Source organism: Carassius auratus, unplaced genomic scaffold (assembly GCF_003368295.1).
Source record: "Carassius auratus strain Wakin unplaced genomic scaffold, ASM336829v1 scaf_tig00001664, whole genome shotgun sequence".
NCBI classification, from domain to species: domain Eukaryota; kingdom Metazoa; phylum Chordata; class Actinopteri; order Cypriniformes; family Cyprinidae; genus Carassius; species Carassius auratus.
The window spans coordinates 9494-36147 of NW_020523379.1; the positions used below are offsets into that span (position 1 = coordinate 9494).

At 36.6% G+C, this 26654-nt stretch overlaps 1 pseudogene; it reads left to right on the top strand.

Annotated features, from left to right (window-relative positions):
• Nucleotides 1-1499: 1499 nt before the first annotated feature.
• LOC113069491 (UDP-glucose:glycoprotein glucosyltransferase 1-like) lies at nucleotides 1500-24607 on the top strand (annotated as a pseudogene).
• Nucleotides 24608-26654: the final 2047 nt, after the last annotated feature.

Below are 26654 nucleotides of genomic sequence, written 5' to 3' on the forward strand. Positions count from 1 at the left end.
TCTCTTTTCTGTCCACAGGCTAATGCATAATGGAGCCACCTTGACCCCATAAAGCACCCAGGGCTCCCTGTCCCCTCGCAAGCACACTTCGACCTGTCACACTTGATCTACAGTTTAATTTGATGCCGGAGCATGCAATTTCTGCCACACCATCACAGTTTGTGTGGCTCTACCACAAGAAAGGCCAATGGAAGCATATATAAATATCCGGCTGAAACATCAAGCATGCCCTTGTCAGTTTGAGCTTGTATGGTAATAGCCAAACAGGTCCAGGGTGTCAAATCATGTCCAATATTGACAAACAGAGCATGGACTTTGACATCTGACCCAGCAGTAGCATTGAACTTTTTAGCAGTATCAGAGCATCTCTGCAGGCTGTTTAATTCTCATGCTGATAGAAACAGGAAAAATAGGCAAATAATACAAAGAAAATAGCCTAAGGCTTGGTAGCCATGTCTCATGATGCTATGCAATTAGTCTTTTGTTTGATGTAGAATTCTGGTAATAAAAAAATCTTCCCAGTTGATGCTTCAGCCTGAAAACATCATCTATAACGCAATATAAAGATGAATCCCAAGAGGGCAATGTATCATATTAAAGTCTAGATGGGTATTTCCTCTGACAAGATGATTGAGAATCAACTATTCACAATGAGAGTCTTGTGTTACTTCATAAAACCAGATGAACCAATTTAAAAAAGTTTGAAACTGAGTGTATTGAAAACATAAAGCCCTATCTTTTTGAAATGAAGATCAAAATCCATTATGTATTAATCATCATTTGAATTATATCTTCTCTTTATTGTCCCGGTTTGAATGTGTCATGCAGTGGTGGGAAATTATAGGTGAAACCAACTCATTCGACCCCTATACCGATTGAGTTAGGCCTACTACTTGTCATTTAGGAGAGTTTAAGTTAATGAGTTACATGGCAGATACTGATTTTGTCATTGATTTGTTTTTGTTTTTTTCATTTATAAAATATACAATGTAAGTATAACTCAGTTCTAACACATAATGTGTTCAGTAGAAACTGTACATGGGTCCATTTTATAGTTGGCTATAGGTTAACTGACAAAAAGGTTAATTAAAAAATATATTTACACAAATTAAGCATGTCACTGCTTGCATATACAATACTATATACCTTACAAATGTATTACACTAAGGTAGCTGTTAAAAAATATTTAAAATAGAAGCAGCGTAAAAACAGACATCATACACAGTAGTGCTATGAAAATATAAAACAGAAAGACATTGCAGTCAGATCGCATTATTACGACAAATCCAGTTTCCGTTCTTTCCCTTTAAAATCTGAGTTAAAAGCTCCTGCGTGCTCTTCTTGAGCCAAAATGGCGTCTATGACCATTTAGCTGTCTAGCATATAGCCCGTAAAAACATTGCATTATGTTGTTGTCTTAAATCAAATTTATGACATTTTATAATCAATGTGACCTTCTTTTTTATTAATAATATTGTTAATGCGGCGCTAAAAATATAATATGTGATTTTGCCTATACTTCAAGCTAGATTTCTGGAAAGGCACAAAGAGCAGATCACGGACGTGGGATGGACCACTCATACAGTTCAAACATGGCAACCCAAGAAAGAGGTTTAGAAGCCGGTGCTGGTATGGCTGCTCACTTTATTCTCTTCATATATATATACATATATGATAGTGTGTATGAATACGTCACTTAATGCATTTAGCCACTGGGTCGAAGCAAATGTATGTGAATCAGTCATTCTTGCATCTAGTTATAATGACTCCCAATACCCTAACGTTACATAGAGAAGTGAGCTCATGTAAACGCTGGATCCTTCTTTTTAGTTATTTTTCTGGTTATTGTGTTCTAAGAGTATTTGAATTCAATCGCATTTCATTCTCATAACCTGTAAAAATCGAATTGCAATCCTTCGCATTATGATTATGTAAGACACATAATGTTACTAACTTACTTATTTTTACTTAGTGCATTTAAATTCGGTCTGAGAGCCAGTTAGATGCCATTAAAAATTAATTAATCCTCCTAAAATATGCTTTGAAAGATTTAGTTGTAATGCAGGAAGTTAAATACGAACCCGGAACTCCTGCACGATGAGAACGCTGATTGGTGAAGCCAATCTTCATATCCACGATAAGTGCTCTGATTGGCTGAGAGTCAAGTCGCGCTGTCTTCTTCAAGCTGTCAAATGAAGAGAAATATAAACAATGCATGCCGAAACAAATGATGGCTGTCTGATTACATGTGTGTATTATATTTGCGCATTTTATGGTTATAGGTTGCAAGTATTTTATGTCAGTTTGTTCTAATTTGTTTTAGATAAAAAAAAAGGGACAGTTCAACGTTTGTTTCACTTTCTTTTTAAATGTTTAACCTATATATAGCCACGGTTTAACCACTCCAGTATTTTTAACATTAGTGGTGTACCATTACCATTGAGTCCCGTCCTAAAACATAGACTAACCTGTATTATTTTCTCAGGCTTTTATGGGAACATGTGGATGTTGTGTGTTGCACTGCTGGCTCTGGGCTCTGTCCACTCTGCCAATGGGGACTCAAAAGCTGTCACAACAACACTGACTACTAAATGGCCATCTACACCACTCCTGCTTGAGGCCAGGTTAGCTTGAACACACAACGATGACAGCACGTTTAATATACAGGTTTATGCTACACGTTACTACTAATAAATAATGGCTATATAATGTTCTTCAGTGAGTTCCTTGCTGAAGAGAGTCAGGACAAGTTCTGGGACTTCGTGGAAGCCAATCAAAATTTTGAAAGTGACCATGATGGTAATGTTTGATCTGAATCCTATCTTTTACTTTCATTTTTAGACACGCTGAGGTTTGTCAACATGTTTGCCTGATTTTATGAAGCTGTTACCCTTTATATTTATGAAAGTGCTGTTGTATTGAACATCATATAATAAAATAATGTATACTTTTATGCTGCGGGTATGTTATGCAAACAAAATTAATGTCTAGTTACTTGCGTTTAGTTCCAATAGCAGCAGTATTTGTATCTATGCTCTTGACGTGCTGTTGGCCAATCAGATTATCAGACTGGTGTCCATATTTCAGACACGGATCTGGCATACTATGAACTGATCCTGAAGAGAGCCAATGTGCTGCTGAGCCCGGTCCAGCTAAAGCTGCTGAAGTTGGCTTTGTCTCTGAGGGCCTACTCATCCACCGTCCATTCCTTCCAGCAGGTGACCAGGACCTCTTTACAGCTGTTTAATGTAAATGCAAAGTGAATCTGGAGAAATCATGTTTGACTCCGTTTGGTGGACTGTTTGTTTATGTAGATCGCCTCTAATGAGCCTCCTCCACCTGGCTGTAAAGCGTTCTTCAATGTACATGGACAGGTGTCTTGTGATACAGAAAGACTTAAAGTCATGCTTGATAATGCTGTAGAACGGTGAGTAAAAGCAAGACCTGTTGTAACCTCCCCTACAACATTAAGGAACATTATCAACTTTTTTTTAAATAAAAAAAACTTTAAATAAGTACTCTATTGGGAATGCATGAAAATGTTGCTAATGAGGACACAAACAGAAAGCAAATAAGGCATTTCAAATTTCAGTAATTACTGTAAATGTTTTAAGTTTTTACTTAAAACACTTAAACACTTGAGTGCATTAAAACACTTAAAGGATCACTTTTTTCTTTCTTTCTTTTTTTTTTTTTTTAAATAGGCTCATTTTCCAACTCCCCTAGAGTTAAAACAGTTAAGTTTTAACGTTTCCGAATCCATTCAGCCGATATCTCAGGGTCTGGCAGTAGCACTTTTAGCTTAGCTTAGCATAATTCATTGAATCCAATTAGACTGTTAGCATCTCACGCAAAAATTACCAAAGAGTCGGAAAATAAACCTATTTTCAAAAAAAAAAAAAAAGTGTAGTGTTCCTTTAAATCCTACACATTTTCTTATACAAATACATTTAAACTAAAGTATTGACCGTGTCAACAAACCCAAACACAACCAAAACTTGTAATGTTTTTTTTTTTTTCACTTATTTATTTATTGCTTGTATTATTTATATATTGTTTTGTTTGCTTTCTATGATTTATGTATGATTAATGCATTATGTATTTATCTTTTCATTTTCAGGCCCAAGCCATACCTGTTCAAAGGTGATCACAGATTCCCCTCAGCCAATCCTGATGCACCGGTTGTGATTCTTTATGCCGAGCTGGGCACCAAAGAATTCACTAGGTTCCATCAGCTGATGCTGGCCAAAGCCAACAAAGGCTTGATCACTTACATTTTACGCCACTTTCTGTCTGTGAGAATTCAACCTTTTTGTATTTGAATCATAATTTTCATTGCGCTGAATCTCTTTATCCTTTCATCTTAAGATGAATAAATCCATATACTGAACTCTGTCACCCATGCAGAACCCTAGCAAGGGTAAAGTGCACCTGTCTGGATATGGAGTGGAACTGGCCATCAAAAACCAAGAGTATAAAGCCAAAGATGACACCCAAGTTCAAGGTATGATGGCAGCTGAAAGTCTTTGTGTTGTGGCTTTGAAAGAAAGTTAGTATAATTTACGTACAGATATCAAGTCTAATTAGCAAACTCATTTATCTTTTCTCCACTCTTCACAGCTGGAGCTGATGCGAATGCCACTGTAATAGGTGAAAACGATCCGGTGGATGAAGTCCAGGGCTTTCTGTTTGGCAAACTTAAGTAATTTGAAACTCCATAAACATTAAAGGCTGCTCTATGTTGACTTAAATGCATCCCTGTGTTTGAAATGACATAACTGTTTATCTTTATATCATGTGTTGTATTTGTTAGGACCATTTATCCTGAACTTAAAGAAAAGCTGAAGGAGCTCCGGAAACATTTGATTGAGAGCACCAATGAGATGGCCCCACTTAAAGTCTGGCAGATGCAAGGTGAGTGTTGTTGAACTGGTGAAACTTCTGGCATCTATAAAATTGAAATGAAATGCTTGTTGGCTGCAGGTGTTTATATCGAAGGCCACAAGAAATGTACGCTACAGTGTTTTTACCATGGTTAAGGTAGCATAACATCTTGTACTATTTGGCACAACTACATTAATGCCACTACTTCAAAGCCTTTCAAGCTTAATTATTATATTACCTGTGACTAAGGGAGCAGTCGGGTACCTCAATGCTCATTCTGACGGTATGCAAATGGAAAGTTTTCACATTGTTAATTAGATGTGGCTCTGCAGGCCTTGCATGGTTGTCAAACACAACTCCCTATTGCCCAGAGCTCATTACTGCTCTATCAAGGTAAACTCATCAGAGACTAGTCACATTTAACAAAACCTTTGAGTCAATACACACACAGTTGAACGCACTATTCCCAATCGTACTGGAAAAGTGCTTTGGCACATCAAATTCATTATATGTGGGATCTGAGAAATTGGCATGCCATAAACAGGCCATGGCTATTTCAAATAAGATCTTGATTGTAGGAGCAGAAATGCAGGTTTGAATAACCTGTGTTCTTTATGCTTCTTCTCAAGATCTCAGCTTTCAGACTGCCGCCCGTATCCTGGCAGCTCCCTCAGTGGACGCCCTCAATGTCATGAGAGATTTGAGCCAGAACTTCCCCACCAAAGCCAGGTAAATAACCAACTGTCCTTTACATACATTCAGTCCTATCTAGACATGATAATGCAAAAAAATAAATAATAATACATTATTTATTAAAAAAAATAAAATAAATATCATTGGTTTGAACTCCACTACTGTATATTTAACATTGAACATGTTTTGAATTGGCTGAGGTTTTGCCAATTTGCACAGCATTTCACTTTCAGCGAAGGCTCTAAATTGATGCTGGAAACACTGTGTCTTAACCTTGTGTGACATAATGTGTTTATATGTGGCATACAGTTTATTTCACTTTCAAAAGCCACTTTTCTGTGTTTATTCGTTAATTCCTCATTGGGTCTATAGTAGTAAGTGCTTTTCAGTTCAGAGGCCCTGGCAGCAGACCACTCAAGTCATCAAAAAATTAGTTTGAGCTGGATGTTTTGAGTCTTTACTGCCTTCCTAGGTTTAATTAACACTTTAAGGCTAAAAAACGAGCCGTCAGCAGTTATGATGAAAATAATATGCTTTATTTGGCCCAGACGGTGCAGCCACAGCTGTTTTTTTTGGCAAATGTATTTTAAATGTGCCGCCCACACTAAAGTGCAATTTTGTTAAAGTGATCCTTGACATCATGGAGTATAATACGCAGTCATGTATCGCCCAGAGCAATTAACTGTAGCTCTGAGTCATCATACATATATATATATATATATATATATATATATATATATATTTTTTTTTTTTTTTAATGTCTGAATGTAGACTTGCAATGACGTCAGTGAAAGCAATCTCTTCTCAATCTAGTTAAATAGCGTTGATTTAAACAGTCAGCGCAGACATTTTTATGCAGATTACAGTAGGCTGTGCATTCAAAATTTGATTATAATGAATCATCATGATGAACTAATAAATCATTTTCAGTAAAACCACGCACATTTCTCTCTCCCCTCTCAGGTCCATAACAAAAACGGTTGTTAATTCAGAGATCCGGAAGGAGATTGAGGAAAATCAAAAGGTGAGGGCTACCATTGTCCTTTTTTTCATGTTCTCAGAAAGCTTTGGCGTCAGCAGGTATTCTCATTCACTACGCTTTTTTTGCTGCACTGCTGAGATAATGGACTCAAAGAAGAGACCCAGTCAAGTCTTTGTTTTTTTCCCTCATAACTCACCAAGAAAAGTCATGAGAAAGTCTTACAATGATTCTCCCTTCCCATATATTAAAACCTGTGTTTAAAACGAAAGAAGTATCAGTTGTAAAGTGTTTTGGTTGTTGAATGGTGTATGAATGGAGAGGTGGAATCATTCCTCTCCACCTCTCTGCTTGCTTTTTTTCACGTTCCTCTGTATTGGAACGTGTGTAAACACTTTTGTTTTGTCGCTGAAAAGGTAATGAATGAAGTAATTGTGGCGAATGCGGTTTAAACGTGGCTTCGTTCATTGTTTCGGTCATGTCCTTTCTGTGATTAAAGCTGTAATTGCCTCTTGTAATGAGGACGTGTAACGGACCTGCTCCTCATTCCTCACTGTAATTGCATGCTGGGAAACTTGACGAATGGAGCCTCTTTAAGGTTCTCTAACGAGCTCCCTCGCTCTAATGCATGTGCCTTTAGCGAAAAACAAACATGAGTGCCATGGATAAAAGCATGAATATATAGAGTGTATATGACCTAAGGCTCAAAAGAGTGTGTTTGAATTATAGATCATATTGAGCATCTCTTTCAACTTCTGTTCTGCTCTATGAAGTGACAGAAGCATATGTTTCATCCAGGGATTAGCAACCCACAGGGCTTGGGAGGTTACATTAAGGCTAATTGTGAATGTCACACCTAATATCTCATGTTTTTATGTCTCCTCTAGTATTTTAAAGGGACATTAGGTCTCCAGCCAGGGGACTCGGCTCTGTTTATCAATGGACTCCATATTGACCTGGATGTGCAGGACATTTTCAGGTAAGCAGCTAGATGTTTTTTTTTATTTTTTTCTAACTTATTTTTTTCTATATGTATTATATATTAAATATAGATATTACATTATAAACTAATTATTTATACTTAGCAGAAGTGAAAATAATGAATTAATATTAGAAATGTAACTAAAATAGTAATGTAATAATGCAGCATGTAATATTCACCTATTGGTCAAATGTTTGGCACGTGTAATTGTCTTGGTATGTTTTTGAAGAAGTCTCTAATGCTTCCAAATGGTGCATTTATTTGTTAAAAAATATAGTAAACCAGTAATATTGTGCAATATTAATGCAAATATTTGGTTTCTGTGAGAGTTTATTTTATAATGCAAGTCATTCCTGTGATGGCAAATTAGAATTTTTTTTCCAGGATTCTTTGTTCAGTAAAGTTCAAAAGAACAGCATTCATTTAAAGCAGTGAAATGTGGATTTGAAATGTCTTTATTGTTACTTTTGATCTATTCAATACATCCTTGCCAAATAAAAAACAACCTTTCAGACCCCGATACATTTGAATGATGTAACATAAAGTTTTATGTGTTTGTCGATGTTTTTATCTGTCATGCTGCAACCCTGTATATATATATATATATATATATATATATATATATATATAATTTTTTTTTTTTTTCAGCGTTTTGGACGTTTTTGAGAAATGAGGCAAGGGTCATGGAGGGTCTGCGTAGTCTGCTTATAGAGACACCCTACATCCACGACATCCTGAAACTTAATGTTCAGCCCTCAGACTCTGACTATGCAGTGGACATCCGCAACCCTGCTGTTAATGTGAGCTATGTGTTTTTTTGTTGTTGTTGTTTTTTTCTGGGTGAGATAATAGAGAATAAACCATCTTTTTCTCTTTCTCCAGTGGATTAATAACCTGGAGACAGATGGCAGATATGCATCCTGGCCCTCTAATGTGCAGGAGCTGCTGCGGCCCACCTTTCCAGGCGTCATTCGACAAATCCGGAAAAACTTTCATAATCTGGTGAGTAGCGCAAGTGCTGTGTAAACATGACAGTTTCCTTCAGACATTAACAGTTCACAATGTGAAGCCCACATACAGTATAGATCTGAATTCTGAGGATCATTTCAAAAATTGTCTGTGTCATCCTGACAGGTGATGATTCTGGATCCAACCCATGAGAACACGGCAGAGCTGATCAGCGTGGCTGAGATGTTTTACAGCAACAACATCCCACTCAGGTCAGTCTGAAAAAAATAGACCGAACATTATTACAAGAACTTGATTAATGTTTCACAATGCGTAGGAGCCAAGGTGCTCCTGAAGGAATGCAGGTTCAAATCTGGTCAGTTTCATGTGACATTCTCACCCCGTCATTTCACTTTATTTAGCATCTCCCAATATAATATTAAAAAGTCATTAAAACCCATAAACAGTTTTGTGTATACATAATATATATATATATATCCTTCAGTTATAGGCTTGAATGGTTGGTCAACTCTGTATCCTGTCAGTGTAGTTATTGTGTCTTTCTCTGATTTCTGTGTTTCGGTCTTTTCTGCAGAATTGGTCTGGTGTTTGTGGTCAATGATTCTGATGAGGTTGATGGGATGCAGGATGCTGGTGTGGCTTTACTTCGAGCTTTCAACTACATCGCTGACGATGTTGACAGCCAGATGGCCTTCGATGCCATCATATCTGTAAGTCACAACATCACCAGTGCTTCATACAACACCAATTTATTTTGTCTATGTTTAGGAGCTTACTTGATATAGATTTGCCTAAAACTAAGAAAATAATTGTTGATATGTCTTTCAGATGTTGAGCAGAGTTCCCAGTGGAGGCAAACTGAAGGTGGAAGATGTGGTGGGTGTGTTGGAGAAGAGATATCCCTATGTAGAGATCAGCAGCATCCTGGGGACTGACTCTGCCTACGACAACAACAGAAAAGTGAGGGATTTGTCTTTCTAATGTGTGTGCTTTGAATATTTCAGCAGTGCTCCTTCTCAGATGTCTCATTCTTGATAAAATAGACAAAATATTGTGGATTAGTTTATTTTTTATTTTTTTATCAACTGTAGAGATTAAGGATGTAACTGTCAGCCAGAGTTTGTTCCTGTTCTAAAAGCTCTTTGTGTCTCCCAGTACCCATAACCCTTATTGAGGTCATCTCTTCTATGTCTCCACAGGAAGGAAAGGCATATTATGAGCAGACTGGTGTTGGCCCATTGCCTGTGGTGTTGTATAATGGAATGCCTTTACAACGTGAGCAGTTAGACCCAGATGAACTGGAGACAGTCGTCATGCACAAGATCCTAGAGACCACCAGTTATTTTCAGCGCACAGTCTACCTGGTGAGAATTGCTTGTCTGTCACCTATACTCTCTGTGGTGTCCTTTTTTAGATTAAAATGTAACACATTAAACCTTTGCACTCTTGTACTAAAAAAAGCTAAGATCTGTCTGTCTTCCAGACCAGCTTTAGTGGAAGAACTTGTTTCACGGAGTAGTTGTGGGAAGTCGTGGCCTAATGGTTAGAGAGTCGGACTCCCAATCGAAAGGTTGTGAGTTCGAAACCCGGGCTGGCAGGAATTGTGGGTGGGGGGAGTGCATGTACAGTTCTCTCTCCACCTTCAATACCACGACTTAGGTGCCCTTGAGCAAGGCACCGAACCACCAACTGCTCCAACTGCAGCATAAATGGCTGCCCACTGCTCTGGGTGTGTGTTCACAGTGTGTGTGTTTGTTCACTGTTCTGTGTGTGTGTGCACTTCGGATGGGTTAAATGCACAAATTCTGAGTATGGGTCACCATACTTGGCTGTCACGTCACTTTCACACTTTCACTTTCGCTAATGTGCCGTGTCATGCACTCTGTAGTCTTGCATGATTAATCGTAAATATATATTATGTAATAAGTTGTAGGATTCTGCATTAAATACAATACATAAAAATAACACCCATTATATAAATCCACATCCATATTGTAGGATACTGCAGGTGTGCACAGTAAATACAAAATTAATAATTAAAACACACACACTATATACAGTGTGTGTGTGTGTGTGTGTGTGTGTGTGTGTGTGTGTGTGTTTATATATATATGTGTGTGAGTGTGTGTGTGTGTGTTTGTTTGCATATTATTTTTTTATTCATTGAATTTTTTCATTCATCTGAAGTACAGTTTAGGGTTATTTTATTTTTAAGTGTCATCTTTTGAAGTGACTCTTATGATCTTTTCAGGGTGAACTGAACAGTGACCATGATGTAGTGGATTTTATCATGAATCAGCCAAATGTGGTCCCACGAATCAATTCCAGAATCCTGAGCACCAACAGGAATTATCTGGACCTTTCTGCCACCAGTGAGTTCTTCTCTGATTGGCTTCATAACAAAGTTGTGTTTTTTCTTTTTTTTGTGTGTTTTGCTGCTCCCCAGTTCTTTTCTGTTGAATCATAAATAGCTTTTCTTCCGGTAAATGAGCTAGTTTGAGATATACAACACGTACGCTCTCACATGCTCTCGGGATTGAATATCTGCCTCATTGTGAATTCTGCGCTAAATGTCTTGTTTGTTCTTGATAGCCCATTTATATACAAAGACGTACAAATGAGCCTGCGCCAATGATATTCATAAACTGCTTTGTTTTTGCAAGGAACTTGAAACTGAATTTTAATAGCTTTCGAATAGCATATTTGCAGTCTTTCAGGAAGCTGAGAAAAAGACCCATTTCAATCTGAACTCAAATAGCACTCCATGTTTAGAAATAGCTGCATTTGAAATGGCTTTGGTTGGATTCAATTATGAATGTGAATGAACCTCTAACAGAGAACAAAGCACAACCTTATTTTCATTCTCTCCCCTAGTGTTTGCCATCACCTGACCTCCAAAAAAACCAAGTATTTTCTTTTCCAGACAATCATTTTATCGACGAATATGCACGTTTCCTCTTTCTGGACACCAAAGACAAGAACGCAGCGGTAGCCAACAGCCTGAATTACATGACAAAGAAAGGTGAGGTGATTGCTGCTATTGATCTCCGCGAGAAACGCAATTCCTCCAACCTGCTGATATATGAACAATTGAGGGTTTCTCTGTGGGACCTTTGTGAAGTGTATCATTTCCATCTTATGTTAGGTGCACACTGCCGATTTGGCAAACAAAACCAAATTTCAGAAGTTGTCAAATACTGACAGTACTGCATTTGTTGGATGTTAAATAATGGTGTAATACTAGAGAATTAGCTATTGCAAATCTTGGTAAATTAAAAGATGGATTGCATTGGTGCAAGGCCCTTGGTTTAATAAGTATAACGTTCTCACCGGGAAAAAATTAGTTGATTCTAGCTTATGTATATTACATGCAACAAATATCTCAGTATTTAGCATTTTATTTGCATTATAATATAAAAATGTCCTTCAGTTTGCTTTGGAGAATGAGCAGTCAAATGCAAATGAAGATGACTAACATGGATTGGTGACTTAAATGGTCCAGTAATGACCAAAGACTTGGCTGATATGTATATCACAAAGTCTGGCATCAAAGATATTTAATGTTGTACAATGAATATGTTCTGTCCTTTAGCCCAAATTTCATTATATATTCTGACAGGCAACACACAACAAAATTGCAGTGTACACCTGGCTTTAGACACCAAAAACTGTCTGTGTAGCACTAAATATATCTGTCTGCTTTTATTTGTGCTTCTTGAATGCTGATTTCAGGGATGTCAATCAGGGATGCTCCTGGTAATTGCATTGAGCTGTTATACTCACTCAACTGACAGCCCACTTCCCATAGATCTCATCTAAACATACAGTACTGAGTGCAAATATTGTTAGAAAACGCCTACATTGACATCATTAACATAACACTCTCTATTGCTTGAAGGAATATTCTGGGTTATTTAAAACTTAATGTTTGTTTACCACATATGTGGAATGGAAGTAGTACAGCAAATAGGCTAACTTTGACTCTGTCTCAGTTTGTGTACACAAATGGGAATGCATTTACAGGAATACACTTATAATGGAAGCCTAGCAGGTCAGTGTGCGACTACTTTGAATAAATATCTATACATATTTAAAATGTCTATTTTTCTGTCACACTGTTTCAAAAGTATAGGTTCTCTTTGGCTCAGTATGTGTGATACAAGGATACCAGGATGAAAGTATCAAGGGATGTGACGTAATATATAGAAGTGAAATTACATCAGAATTTTGTCCATCTAGAAAAGCAGTCCAACCTCAAAAGGATAATTCAGACAAATTTAATGTTGGTTCTTCAACTGAAATACAAGCCTCATATTCTTAAACGCTCTGGCCTGCGGGGCTTTCATTATAAACCAAATGCATTTCTCTGAATGAGTTTTTAATTGTTTAAAATATACTTAGGGACAATGTTAAATTAATTTCTGTAGTAATTGACAGTATGCCATTGAATGATATTGCTAAAGTTGAAAATGTCGCAAAATATTCCTTTTTAAGTGTGTCTGCAAGTTTAAGATTAGTGTATAATGATTGTTGTTGTTGCTTTGCTTTAACCAAGTGAAGAAGTTTTCTGAGGCTTGCTATTGATTTAAGCACAGCTGTGCATTTGTCATCTGTCAGAATTGTCAGTGTGTGATGGATGAAAGAGATTCTCTTTCTATCCTGTGGTCCCCTGTAATATCTTTCTTTTACAGACGTTTACAGGTTTATATCTAGGTTGAAATTGCCTGTCTGTCTTTTGTGTGCCGCTTGGGCACTTCAGATACATCTTGCCTTTTTGACTGTTAAAACCTAAGACAAGCCAGAATGCTCTTAGTTCCTCACATCATTTTCACTCACCTTTTTAGATTGCATGAGGAAACAGCATGTCTCGGCTGTGTAATTTTCTTCAGCCCGTGTGTCTGTCCTTCTCTGACTTGCAGATGATGGCATCATCCGTCCAGTGACTTTCTGGGTAGTGGGAGACTTTGACCAGCCCTCGGGACGACAGCTGCTGTACGATGCTATACGTCACATGGTAGGACAATGTCACTGAGCCAGTTCCGTCAAAGTTTTTGCCACAGTGGTCTGTCTGATGAATAGAATATATTTACTGCCAATTTCATTATATTTTTTACTGCCCTTGTTTTGTGAATCTAATCTAAATGTATTCACACAAAGTAGCAAATCACACTATAGTATCAGTACATCAATATTTATAAAAAATAATGTAATTATTATAAAGCGTTATTTAAATATTTGAATATAATCAATAATATCTATGTACATAAAAACATAAACCAGCACACATAGCTTTGTTCCTTACTGCTTATATAATGTTATATTATTGTTTTACATATATATATATATATTTGTATACTATTCTATTATTTATTATATCACTTTAATTTTTTGTTATTAATTTTGGTAATGTGTTTTTGTCCTTTTTTATTATGTTATTTCAGATATTTGTACTTAGCTTTATTATTTTTTTATTTTAATAATTAGTTTTACTGATTGTAGTACTTGAACATATTTCAGATTTATAACAACATTTATAGTTTTCTTTAAAAAAAATTCTTAACAGTTTTCATCTAATATTTATATTATATATATATATATATATATATAAATATATATATATATATTTTTTTATTTAATCACAACACTGGATATTTCAAACACTAAACATATTATGTGATTTATAAATATTTATATGGCAACTTAATTAACAAAATATTTATATTAATGTTTAAATAACAGCTTTTATCTTTAAATGTGTGTGATAAGAGTGTGGGGGGGAAACAGGTCTAAACCAATCAAAATTTGATGCCTTTTTTATTTTATTATTTTTTTTTTTTATTTATTTTTTTTTAGAAAACCAGTAATAATGTACGATTAGGAGTGATCAATAATCCCAGCGAGAACCCGTCTAATGAGAACAGCCTTATTGCTCGAGCCATATGGGCAGCCATGCAGACCCAAACTGCCAACAATGCCAAAAACTTCATCACCAAAATGGCTAAAGAAGAGACGGCGCAGACTCTTTACGGAGGGAGTGACATTGCAGAGTTTGCTGTCGGGGTAAAATAAGCTCTCCTGTAATTCATTTACAGTTGTGATGGATTATTTGCTCTGGGTTATTTCACTGTTGCCGCTGCGAATGTCACTTTTAAACTGCAGAATTTAATATAGAACCAATCTAACCAGATGCTTCTGCATTTTTCTGCACTACAGGGCATGGACGTTCCTCTGTTTAAGAGTGCATATGAGTCCCCTAATGTGAACTTCCTGTTGGCTCACTCTGCCTACTGTAGGGATGTCCTCAAACTGCAGAAGGGCCAGAGAGCTGTGATCAGTAATGGACGAGTAAGTTAGACATTTTGTAAAGCAAGAATTCGGATGCTTTGAAAGCTCTTCTTATTCTGCTTTTTGTCTTTTTCTCTGCAGATCATTGGTCCATTGGAAGAAGGAGAGGTCTTCAACCAGGATGACTTCCTGCTTTTAGAAAACATTATCCTAAAGACATCAGGGGAGAGTATTAAGGCCAAAATTCAACAGCTGGGCATGGTAGAGGACAGGTATGCTAGACCAATCCTGTGCAGCAGGTTATAGACACTTTTGTTGGTTGAAGCAAATATAACCAATAGCAGAGCTCTTAACCACTTTGAGTACAGAACACCCTTCTGTCAGGGCTGTAGAAGGATTACAGGACATTAAACATAACCATCACATGTACTCTGTGCAGTAATTACTTCCTCTTAATGAAGTGTGTCGGCCTGCCTTGAAGATGGAGACGTAATAAATGTGCCATTTTATGTGGACAGTGACACCATGTTCATTATCCTCTCAGTAAACTTTTAGAGGGCTGATTATTGAAGTGTTGGGTATAATAGTGGAGGTAGTCATTGTCTTTATCAGCTCTTGAATCTGACACTAGGCCTCTGTGAGAGAGTTGTAGCAAATTTTTGCCTTTTGCTAGGTAGGCTTTGGTTCGCACGTGTATTTGATTGATACACACACAATGCAAAAAAATAAAATAAAAATGTATATATATATTATAGTCAAATGCTAGTACATAAAAACAACACATTGCATTTGATTGATCATGGTTTGCAGGACATTTTGAACTTTAAACCTAATATGCTATTTATATTTTAGGGTTTCACTGATGTGAAAAAGCAAGTCTGAACTTATCATTATTTTACCACAATATTATCGCTCACAATTTTAATTCAGTCAGAGAAAATATTCACACCCCTCAGTGGGGTAAAATGGTTGTGTTCAAATGTCTGTTCTCATAAAATTATTGTTAATCTATCTAGTTATAAACATATCTACACAGATGAAAAAAAAAATAACTAAGTTGCACAGCATAATTCTTTTCAAGCTTGAAAGGTCATGACATTTTTGAATGCGACGACACGTGAAAGTGAGCTTGTTTGCATTCAATCACTTGCATAAAGTAGATTTTGTGTCATTTATCCTGTATTTGTTTGTTTTGTATGTGTTGTGATGTAGAGCTAGTGATCTGGTGATGAAGGTGGACGCCCTGCTGTCCTCCCAACCCAAAGGTGAGGCAAGGATCGAGCACACTTTTGCAGAAGACCGATACAGGTACGTCACTTCTTCTTATCTCTAAATCCTCAGAATTCAGTTGTCAACTTCCTCTCCATTTCTCTTCACAGCGCTGTAAAGATCAGACCGAAGGAGGAAGAAGTGTACTTCGATGTCGTAGCTGTTGTGGATCCAGTGACCAGAGATGCTCAGAAACTGGCACCCCTCCTTTTGGTGAGAACTTCTGCATACCTTCACTTAACATAACTTATGAAAGAAGGACATGTGGAACCAGATGGTTTAGATACAGAATCTACCAGCAGGGGCTGGACTAAATCATGCTAACCAGCCGAACCTTGACCCTTAGATTAAGTTTGAGCCATTATTATTTATTAAAAACGTTGACCAATTGATGTTGATCCAGAATCATGTCCTGCTTGTCCTACATGCTGTGTATATACCTGCATTAGTCATCACAGGACATCTGGTCCCTCTCTGTGACATTTCACAGGTACAGTCAGTCAACAGTCAGTCTGCATTTGTTGGCTCTGTTTCTGAGACCAGCTGTCGTTGAGAGCGGGTTCATTTGGTTGTTTCTACCTTGACTCATGTCATGTTTTTCTGTGTGCCCACTCAGGTGTTGAAGCAGCTGGTCAACGTCAACCTGCGAGTGTTCATGAACTGCCAGTCCAAGCTCTCTGACCTCCCACTGAAAAGGTTAGAAGAGAGACACTGTCTCCCTGAGAACACATGCTCCATCACAGAGTCACCTTCACATTTCTTTTACAGGCTGCAATAACATGGTGCATGACAAGACATCATTTACTCTGCAGTGCTGCATTATTGTTTTAGGCTTGCTTATGTTTTCAACTATCTTGTAATACTTTTGTACAGTGATTTAATATTTCTGTTTGTTTCTCCTCAGTTTTTATCGATATGTTTTGGAGCCGGAGGTTTCCTTTATGGCAGATAGCAGCTTTGCTCCTGGTCCGATGGCTAAATTCTTGGATATGCCACAGTCGCCCTTGTTTACACTCAACCTCAACACCCCTGAGAGCTGGATGGTTGAGTCTGTCCACACACGCTATGATCTAGATAACATCTACCTTGAAGAGGTACTTTAGGAATCCTCATCACACTTATTGACTCATAAGTCTAGGTCAAATAAGTTTAACATATTTTACTTACCGTATTTTCTGGACTATAAGTCGCACTTTTTTTCATAGTTTGGCTGGTCCTGCGACTTATAGTCAGGTGCGACTTATTTATCAAAATTAGTTTGACATGAACCAAGAGGAATGAACTAAGAGACATGAACCAAGAGAAAACATTACCGTCTCCAGCCGCGAGAGGGCGCTAGAACGGTAATGTTTTCTCTTGGTTCTTGGTTCTAAATAAATGCGATTTATAGTTCAGTGCGACTTATAGTCCGAAGAATCCGGTAATTTCATTCAGTGTTTAGAGAACCTTTAAACTTGTCATTTATACATATGGACTTTTGATGTACTTTATATTTCTTGATACTTCCGAATTTTTTGGGCAGTTTTTGATATAAAAATTATTATTATTATTAGTTACATTTTCTTTTTTTCAACTTAAAAGCCTTTCTATTGATTTTAGTTTTTCACAATAGAAATGTTATAATTTGATTTGTGGTAAACAGTTCCAGTGTCAACAAAGAGTAAAACAAGGTTATGAAAAAAAAACAAAACAATCTACAATAACGTTCAAAAAAATATGGATCAGTGGTTAGTTTTTATTTATTTTGTATTTTTCTTTTTTTTTATATAATGCAGACTTGCATACATACTTTATTCAGCAAGGATCAATGTGTATAATAATACAAATAATATAAAATAAAAGTAAAGGTATTTATTATTTCACACAATGTTATTTATTTAAAATAGATGCTGTTCTTTTGTGTTTTTTTATTTATTAAATAATCCTGAAAAAAATATATGAAGAAGAAGAAGAGGAGAAAGAAATGTTTCAAATCAGCATAATAAGATGATTTCTGAAGATTCATGTCACACTGAAGACAAGAGTAATGATGCTGAAAATTCAGCTTTGCCACCACAGGAATAAATTACATTTTAAAATATATTAAAATAGAAAACAGTTGTTTTAAATTGCAATATTATTTGATTATATTACTGTTCGAAATATATTTATACTGCATGCATATCAAGCTAGTTTTGTAAAACAGACAAGACACCCAATTTTTTTTTTTAACATATGCATTTTATTTGTATTATATTACACATTTTATTAAGTATTGTTCAGGTATTCATTATTGTGATCATTAGTATTCGAGTCATATTCTCCTGTTTGCAGGTTGACAGTGTCGTGAACGCTGAGTACGAGTTAGAATATTTATTACTGGAGGGTCATTGTTTTGACGTAACGACAGGTCAGCCGCCCCGTGGGCTGCAGTTCACTCTGGGCACTGCCTCCGACCCTGTCATAGTCGACACCATCGTCATGGCCAACCTGGTGAGTGGACGTCACAGATTCATCCGAGAAATGATTTCTGATTGCCTAAGAGGTCATTGTCGCTTATTGTGATCCATCTTTAACAGGGCTATTTCCAACTAAAAGCAAACCCAGGAGCTTGGATTCTCAGACTGCGGAAAGGCAGGTCGGATGATATCTACAAAATCTACAGGTATCTTATTATAACACGTCAGACGTCTGTCTCTCGTAATGTCCTTCTGTCTCTTCACTTGATCGGTCGCTTCACTGTTTTAATTCCCCTGTCGCAGTCACGATGGCACAGACTCTCCAGCCGAAGCTGATGATTTAATCGTCGTCCTCAACAACTTCAAGAGCAAGATCATTAAAGTGAAAGTAAGTAATGGGGGTCTGAATCAGGTGTCGGGGGAGGTCACATGCGAGGTCTTTGTCTCTGTAGTTTGAGGGTATTAGAAGAGTTAAATGTGCTTAGGAGGCTGTAGAGAAGAGCGTGTGAGATATTCCTTCCTTTTTTGCTCGACTAGAGAAATGGAGAGCTAGAGTGTCTTTACTTTTCCAGTATATATACTCTTAATATCTGACAAGCTGTCACATGTCAGCCGCTGCGTGGGCGTGTGTCCAATGCGAGGTCTGCTGCTTCCTGTGGGGCTGTGGGTGGACTGGGATGAGTGTGTGTTTATATATATATATATATATATATATATATATATATATATATGAATTTTTGACACGTTGTGGCTTTAAGTATACAGCATGGGCCAGAGGGAATGTGTTTGTTTATGCAGCAGTGCTCGTCTCAGGGTTTGGATTATTGTTTCCTCATCAAAAGTTGGCAGTCGTCTTCACTTCACGTCGAAATTAATTTCACCTGCCAGTCGCTGGTACATTGAGAAATATATTTAATGTTCCTAATATTTCTCACTGGTTGGGAAACTGCATTTTGCATTTGATTCAAATGCAAAAGGGTATTTACTGGTGGATCATTTTGAATGTCGCTGCATGGAGTTCAGGAGTTGCAACAATTCGGAAAACACTTTTATCTTCCTAGTTAAACATCCTACTTAGAATTTATTATTCCATGCATAGATTCTGTTGCCCTATAACATGTTTGCAGGTGCAGAAAAAGCCTGATATGATGAAAGAGGAACTTCTTAGTGATGACACCCATGAGAACGACTCTGGATTCTGGACATCCATAACCAGGTACAAAGTGTTGCCTGTTGAGTAGCTCTCACTTACAGTATTTGTCAGGTAATGGTTCTTTCTTCATCTCTTTCAGAGGATTTACTGGTGGTTCAAAGCCAGAAGAACCCAAACAGGAGAAAGATGGTGTCATTAACATTTTTTCTGTGGCTTCTGGTCACCTGTATGAGAGGTTCCTCAGGTAAACAGCTGCGTTTTCAGTTTTTCAGATTTAACAGTGCCAGTAATCATTGCGAATGACTATAACTGTAAACATGAAGAAAATATTTGGGTGCTTGAATACACTAACATTGCATATATAATGGAATCAGAAAAATACATCAATTATATAAACATATACCAGCTTAACTGATCATTCATAAAAATACAATCAAGTAGTTGTGAATGTCGTAGCTTGATTATTGTAATATTTATAAACTGCTGGCCTGCTCAGCATAACCAATATATTGTTGTTCATCAAATGTTCAAGTGGTCAGGACTGTCGTTGTTTTCATAGACAAAAAAATATTAGCATAGAGCCCTGTTCATGTTCTCAAATGAATCATGACATTTGTGCTATGACAAATATATGACTTTAATATTATTCTTGTGCAGCAGAGATGGCTACAGTTTTGACATGTAATACAGACAAGTCCTCTTGTGTATATCCTTATGTGATATTGAAAAATGACTCGCATACATCTAATTTCACATATTAAGAAAATGCAATAACTTTTACATGACCGCCTGGCACGGGTCACATCATGACTTTTTGTGACATTTTCCTCCTTATATATATATATATATATATATATAGTTCTGTTTAGGCCTGTTTTTAAATGCTGATCTCTGACTTGCTATGTCTTATTAGCGGCAGTGTTATTGGTTGTGTAATGCAGCTCAGTTTAGAAGGTCACTCGCATAACTCTTCTGCAGCCTGTCACTGCAGGCGCTCTGTGTTGAGCTTTGGCCTCTCTCTGTCTCTGCAGGATAATGATGATGTCTGTGCTCAAACACACCAAGACACCCGTCAAGTTCTGGTTCCTCAAAAACTACCTGTCTCCTACTTTTAAGGTACTGGATTTGAGATTTAACATGATGGCACCGTTACCAGACCCTTATGTTGTATAGATTTTATGTAACGTATATTATATTTGATTTTATTTTCAACAATTCTGCTTTGCCATCAAATAATTAAATGACATTTTACAATCTATTTAATAGATTTAATATATATATATATATATATTTCACAATATGACTGTAGTTGACAAATAAATGCAGCCTTATTACACAATATATTTAATTTTCTATTTAACATAGAATAAAAAAAAATGTTTTAACTAATAGATTTTATATTAATATTATTTTAAATTCAGTAGCCTTTACTCCACTATCACATGATCCTTCGGACATCATTCTAATATGCTGATTCTGTGTAATTTTATTGTGTAATTTTACTGTGCTTTTTTCATGATTCTTTGGTGAATACAAATTCTTAAAGAAAAGCATTTATTTGAAATGGAAATCTTTTGTAATGTTATATTGCTAGTTTAATGCATCCTTGCTAAATAAGTTAATTTCTTATTTAAATATTACAGTAGTGTTTCATATTTTTTGTCTATCTTTTTGTAGGAGTTTATTCCATATATGGCAGAGAAGTATGGTTTCCAGTATGAGCTGGTACAGTATAAATGGCCACGTTGGCTTCACCAGCAGACAGAAAAGCAAAGGATCATCTGGGGATATAAGATCCTGTTCCTCGATGTGCTCTTCCCCCTGGCTGTGGACAAGATCCTCTTTGTAGATGCGGATCAGGTACAAAAACAGAGCAGCGCAGTTGTGTGGCATGAAATCCTGTCTCTAGTGAGCACTAATCACAAGCCTGCTCTTATGGGATTTATTTTCAAAAGTCTACGTACAGACAGATCACCCATTTGTAGTCACTGGAATTGCACAGCAGTTGTTGTAATCCAGGGTGTTTGTTACGCAAACTGGAGAGGGCATCATGCACATTACACATCTGATGATACACTGCTGCCACCTCTGGGTAAAGAAAAATACAGCTGGAGATTAAATATAAACAACAATAAATACAAAAAAAGATAAAGATTTAGTTTCTTCTGAGCAATGCAGGTTTTCATCTGACCATATCATGTCATGATTCCATTTCCAGCAGCTGCTTTCATTTGTCTTTGAATTAAAGACACAGCAGTGTAGGATTGGCAAATATTGTTGCTGTGCTTTTTCCTACAGATAGTTCGCACAGACCTGAAGGAGCTGCGGGACTTTGATCTGGAGGGAGCGCCGTACGGTTACACGCCTTTCTGTGAGAGCCGAAGAGAGATGGACGGATACCGTTTCTGGAAGTCTGGCTACTGGGCCAGTCACTTGGCAGGACGTAAATACCACATCAGGTAAGATTGGTTTGCTAATGTTGTTGTCTGGCCATTTTGTCTACCTCATTTTTAATGATGATGATTCATACCAAACTACACAATTTTTTTCTGTTTAAAATGCCGCAGTAAAGTCATAAGATCCAGTACATCAAATGATTTGTCCAGTGTAAAACTGCTTTGCAGCTGAAATTGAATTTGTTTCGTAACTGAAAAATGTTATTTTCCTGTTTATTGCTGTGAAGCTGCTTTGAAACTATTTGTATAAAGCTCCATATAGATCAACGTGACTTGATTTGATTTTGTGTGCTCCCCAGTGCTCTATATGTGGTCGATTTGAAGAAGTTCAGGAAGATTGCTGCTGGAGACAGACTGAGAGGCCAGTACCAGGGTCTGAGTCAGGACCCCAACAGCCTGTCCAACCTGGACCAGGTGGGATGTTCTTTCCTTCACAGAAAGGCTTTATCGCTGGGCTCATCATTTGGGCTCATCATTGATTATGTGTTTTCCCCTCTCAGGATCTGCCCAACAACATGATCCACCAGGTGCCAATAAAGTCACTTCCTCAGGAGTGGCTTTGGTGCGAGACCTGGTGTGATGATGCATCTAAAAAGAAAGCCAAGACTATAGATCTGGTAAGTTAGTTGCTCTCTGCACACAACGGTTGTGAATTTGTCAAAAAATTGGTTTGATTTTCTTTTTTGTTTGTTGTCAGTAATTAACACTGTGTGTTTGTCGGTCTTAGTGCAATAATCCACAGACAAAAGAGCCCAAGCTGCAGGCTGCGGTGCGTATAGTAGCTGAGTGGAGCAACTATGACCAGGAGCTAAAGAGAATCTACAACAATTTCCTGGAGGAGAAAGAGAGAGGCACCACAGACAGCTATCAGCAAACCGACAGAAAACACCCAGGTGAGACCAATCTGTCCTTTTCCTGTTTGTGTCCGTGAATGTCACTGTGATGAAGAGCACTTTCCACAATTATGGTGGAAATAATTATTATAAATACTAAATAGGACTTTAAAGATATGTTGTTCATCCACTTCATGAAAGGAAAGTAATTATACCGTACAATGTCTTAAAACGATTGAAAACTCTGCAATGTATGATTTGATTGGTGTGTTTTTACGATAACCATGACAAACAAAAACAAATAAAATGTATAAAACAAAAACATATATAAAACTTCACAATGTAGCTTTATTTCAATAGAGGGAAATTCATGCAATAATTAACCTTTTTGGTAACTGGAATTAGTTAATTTAACAGTTTTTCCTTGAATAATGAATAAAAAATCTATTCCGCATATCCAAAATATGACATTTTTGTTCACTACCATTTGAAAGCTTGGTGTCTGTGATTAATTTTGTATCGAAAAGCATTATGCAAATGCATTCATTTCATCTAAAAAGTAAAATGAGTAATATTATGAAATACTGGAATTTGAAATACCTGCTTTCAGTTTTAAACTATTGTAAAATGTCATTTATTCCTCTGATGGCAGAGTTTTCAGCAGCCAGTATTCTAGTAATCTTTCTAATATGCTGATTTGGTGATCAAGAAGCACTCCATATTATTATCAATGCTGGAAATATTTCAGTGGAAACCATTATTATTATTATTATTCATGATTATTTGATGAATAGAAAGTTCCAGAGAACAGCATTTTTAGAAATAGACATCATTTGTAACATTTTAATTGTCTAATAATGCTACAAATATAATACTACATATATATTACTAACTTTTAAACAATAGTGCATGGTTTTGAGCTGGGACAAGCCTGTATAGTTAATTAATTCACAGTTTATCTATTCTTATCTAATATCTAGTTAAACAACAACAAAAATCTCCTTAGAACTCCAAAGTTTAGCTTAATCGTTCAAAGTGCTGAGTAGCTTTCTATAATGATTTGCTTATCGGAGTCTCTTTCTCTCTGTCAGGTGGTGACACACACTCTGAGCTTTGAGCTGAGGCTCTGCGACTGAAGAACAGGGGACTCTGTTCAAAGAGTCATCTTTTCTTCACCCTTTTTAAACCAAGCCTATCCTCCAGGAATGGGATGACATTCGTGCTTGACTTGACTTGAACAGAATTAATGCAGGATTCCTTCTTTGGTATTTGAATGCTTGTGGACGTATTGGGGTTCTGGGTAAACGACACAAGCAGAGGACATCTTCTACATCCAGGCACTTCTGATATTTAACCCCCTACAACACATATTACATATGCCATAAACAATACCAGTTCCACTAGAGCAAAAAAATACAAATAAAATAAAAACTGGCGCAGTTTCGACTGGTTGAGAGGTAGTACTATTGGGAATAACATAACTGAACGAGAAACTGCATGTGCGCAATTTTAACATTAAAGCAGATTTAATGTCCCTCTTAGCTGTAACTGGCTCTCATGAAAATGATTATTAAATCATGAAACATGAGATGCAGACTGTTCTTTTAAAAGCCACCCATGGGGTTGAAATGCCATGGCAGCAAAGTGATGTCATAATAGTTCGACTTTAAAGTACAGATCATTTCCTGTGACACATCACAGTTCAGATGGAGGCTTCATTTAAAAATTCAGATTCATCTTTTGGTAAACCAGCCAGCGCTAGTCTGTTTTTGTGATTATGAACGCGGAGCAGTTTTATGAAAATGTCAAAATCACATCCCTCTTCAAAGAAACGCATCAAAAGACCTTTTTAACTCAGGAAAAATCTATTTTGTCAATTTAGTCACAGCTAAATCTTTTTTTTTTCTGTTCCGCAGAAGGAAATTTTAGTTTACTGAAAAATGTTTGTGGGCATTGAAAAGCTCCAGTGGTGTTGTCACAGCCTAATATTGGTTCTTGGTTACTCCACATTAAAGTGATTGATAATGGTTGTCAGTTAATGAAACTCAGTCAATGGTCCTTTTAGGCCTACAAGATAAGAGAGATGTCTTCAGACGATGACGATGGAGGGAAACGCCAACTTCCTTCAGAGAAGCTGCTAGCAGATAATTGCAGGTTGTTAAAATGTACTTTTTGTTTGTTTTCTTTTAATATCACTGGATTTCACTAAGTCATTGATGTGGTTGCTTTGGCCAAGTTTTAATTTTTTTTATTTTTGGTCATGTCCATTTCTGTGGTAATGCTTTTATAGGTTTGAGAATGACCACTTATTTTAAACATTTGCTCATAAACCATGGGCTGGGGCTTTTTTTTTGCCTTTAAGCAATATAGATGTGTGCACACTTTTCATTCCTGGTTATTACCTGGAAATCGCCAATAGAGTCTGTATAATGTCCGGTTTTACAGTGAAAAGAAAAGCGAGGCTTGTACAGTGCCTTGTGCTTCGTTCTGTTTGAGGGGTACACTGCAGTGTCTTGTGGTTTATCTACTGTTCTTTTACTGAGTACAATTAATATGGGGAAAATGAAGTCAATCAATCAGTACTATGATGCTTTGGAATTACTGTAAGATTAATTGTGGAATGACAGTATTTTGTAATAAAAGATGTACCAAATGGAAGTGTCTATTTTTTACAATCTGCAGCTAATAATTATATTATTATTATTATTATTATTACTATTCATTAAAAATATTTTTCTTTCCACTACTTTTAGAAAGAGAAAAGGTCCACTTAATGCAATGCATTATTCTACCAAATGATGGCAGCACAATCCAGTAGTGAAACTAAGACCATAATGTAGAGAGGGAGAGAATGATGATTATTATTACTTTTATTTTAAATGCTCTGTCTCTGGCACTCAAACGTCCCATTGATTATCATAAAACTGGAAGAAAACTTTTAAGCACAAGTAAAACCAAACATTTCTTCAGCCTTTGCATGAGCAGATGTGAATAAAAAGGAATATATGAGAAATGTTTGGTTTTTCCAGCACTTACTGTGCCTTCTCAAGACATTGTTGCAGATTTAGTGTTGTAAATTGTCATATGTCATTGTAAGTTGCACTGAATTTTGTTAAGCACATATAAAGTTTGCTTATATTTGAAACTTTAGATCTTGTTGCAGCTCTCTCAAATTTATGATGCAATTTCTTGTTATTTTGGACATTATATCTCACATCTGCATTAAGACGACATGACTGTAATCTGTCCTGCATCGCTAATGTGTTTTCATCATTAGTTTCTTCCAAGTTCTTTTCAGTTTTGTCATTATAATATTAGGCTCCCAAATGATCTTGAATATTGCATTTAGCACACAAATTAGAGCTCATTTTGCCTCAGTGAAGTCAATTAAAGACCTCAAACTCTCGTTATTACACAACAAGAGTGTCCTTGACTCTGATCAAAGGTTTAATGAATTGTGAAGGGTGCAGACGGTTAGATTTTTAGATTTGACACAAACAACAAAGTTCCATGGTACTACTATTTTTTGGAATACATGTACTGTACATGAATGTACAGCGTACAATCAAATGTTATCACCAGTACTATGGTATTATACTATACCACTCAAAGTTTGGGGTAAGTAAGATTTATTTATTTATTTATTTTAGTGAGAGAAATTCAATACTTCAGCAAAAATGCATCTATTCATCAAGGAATTCTGAAAAAAAAAA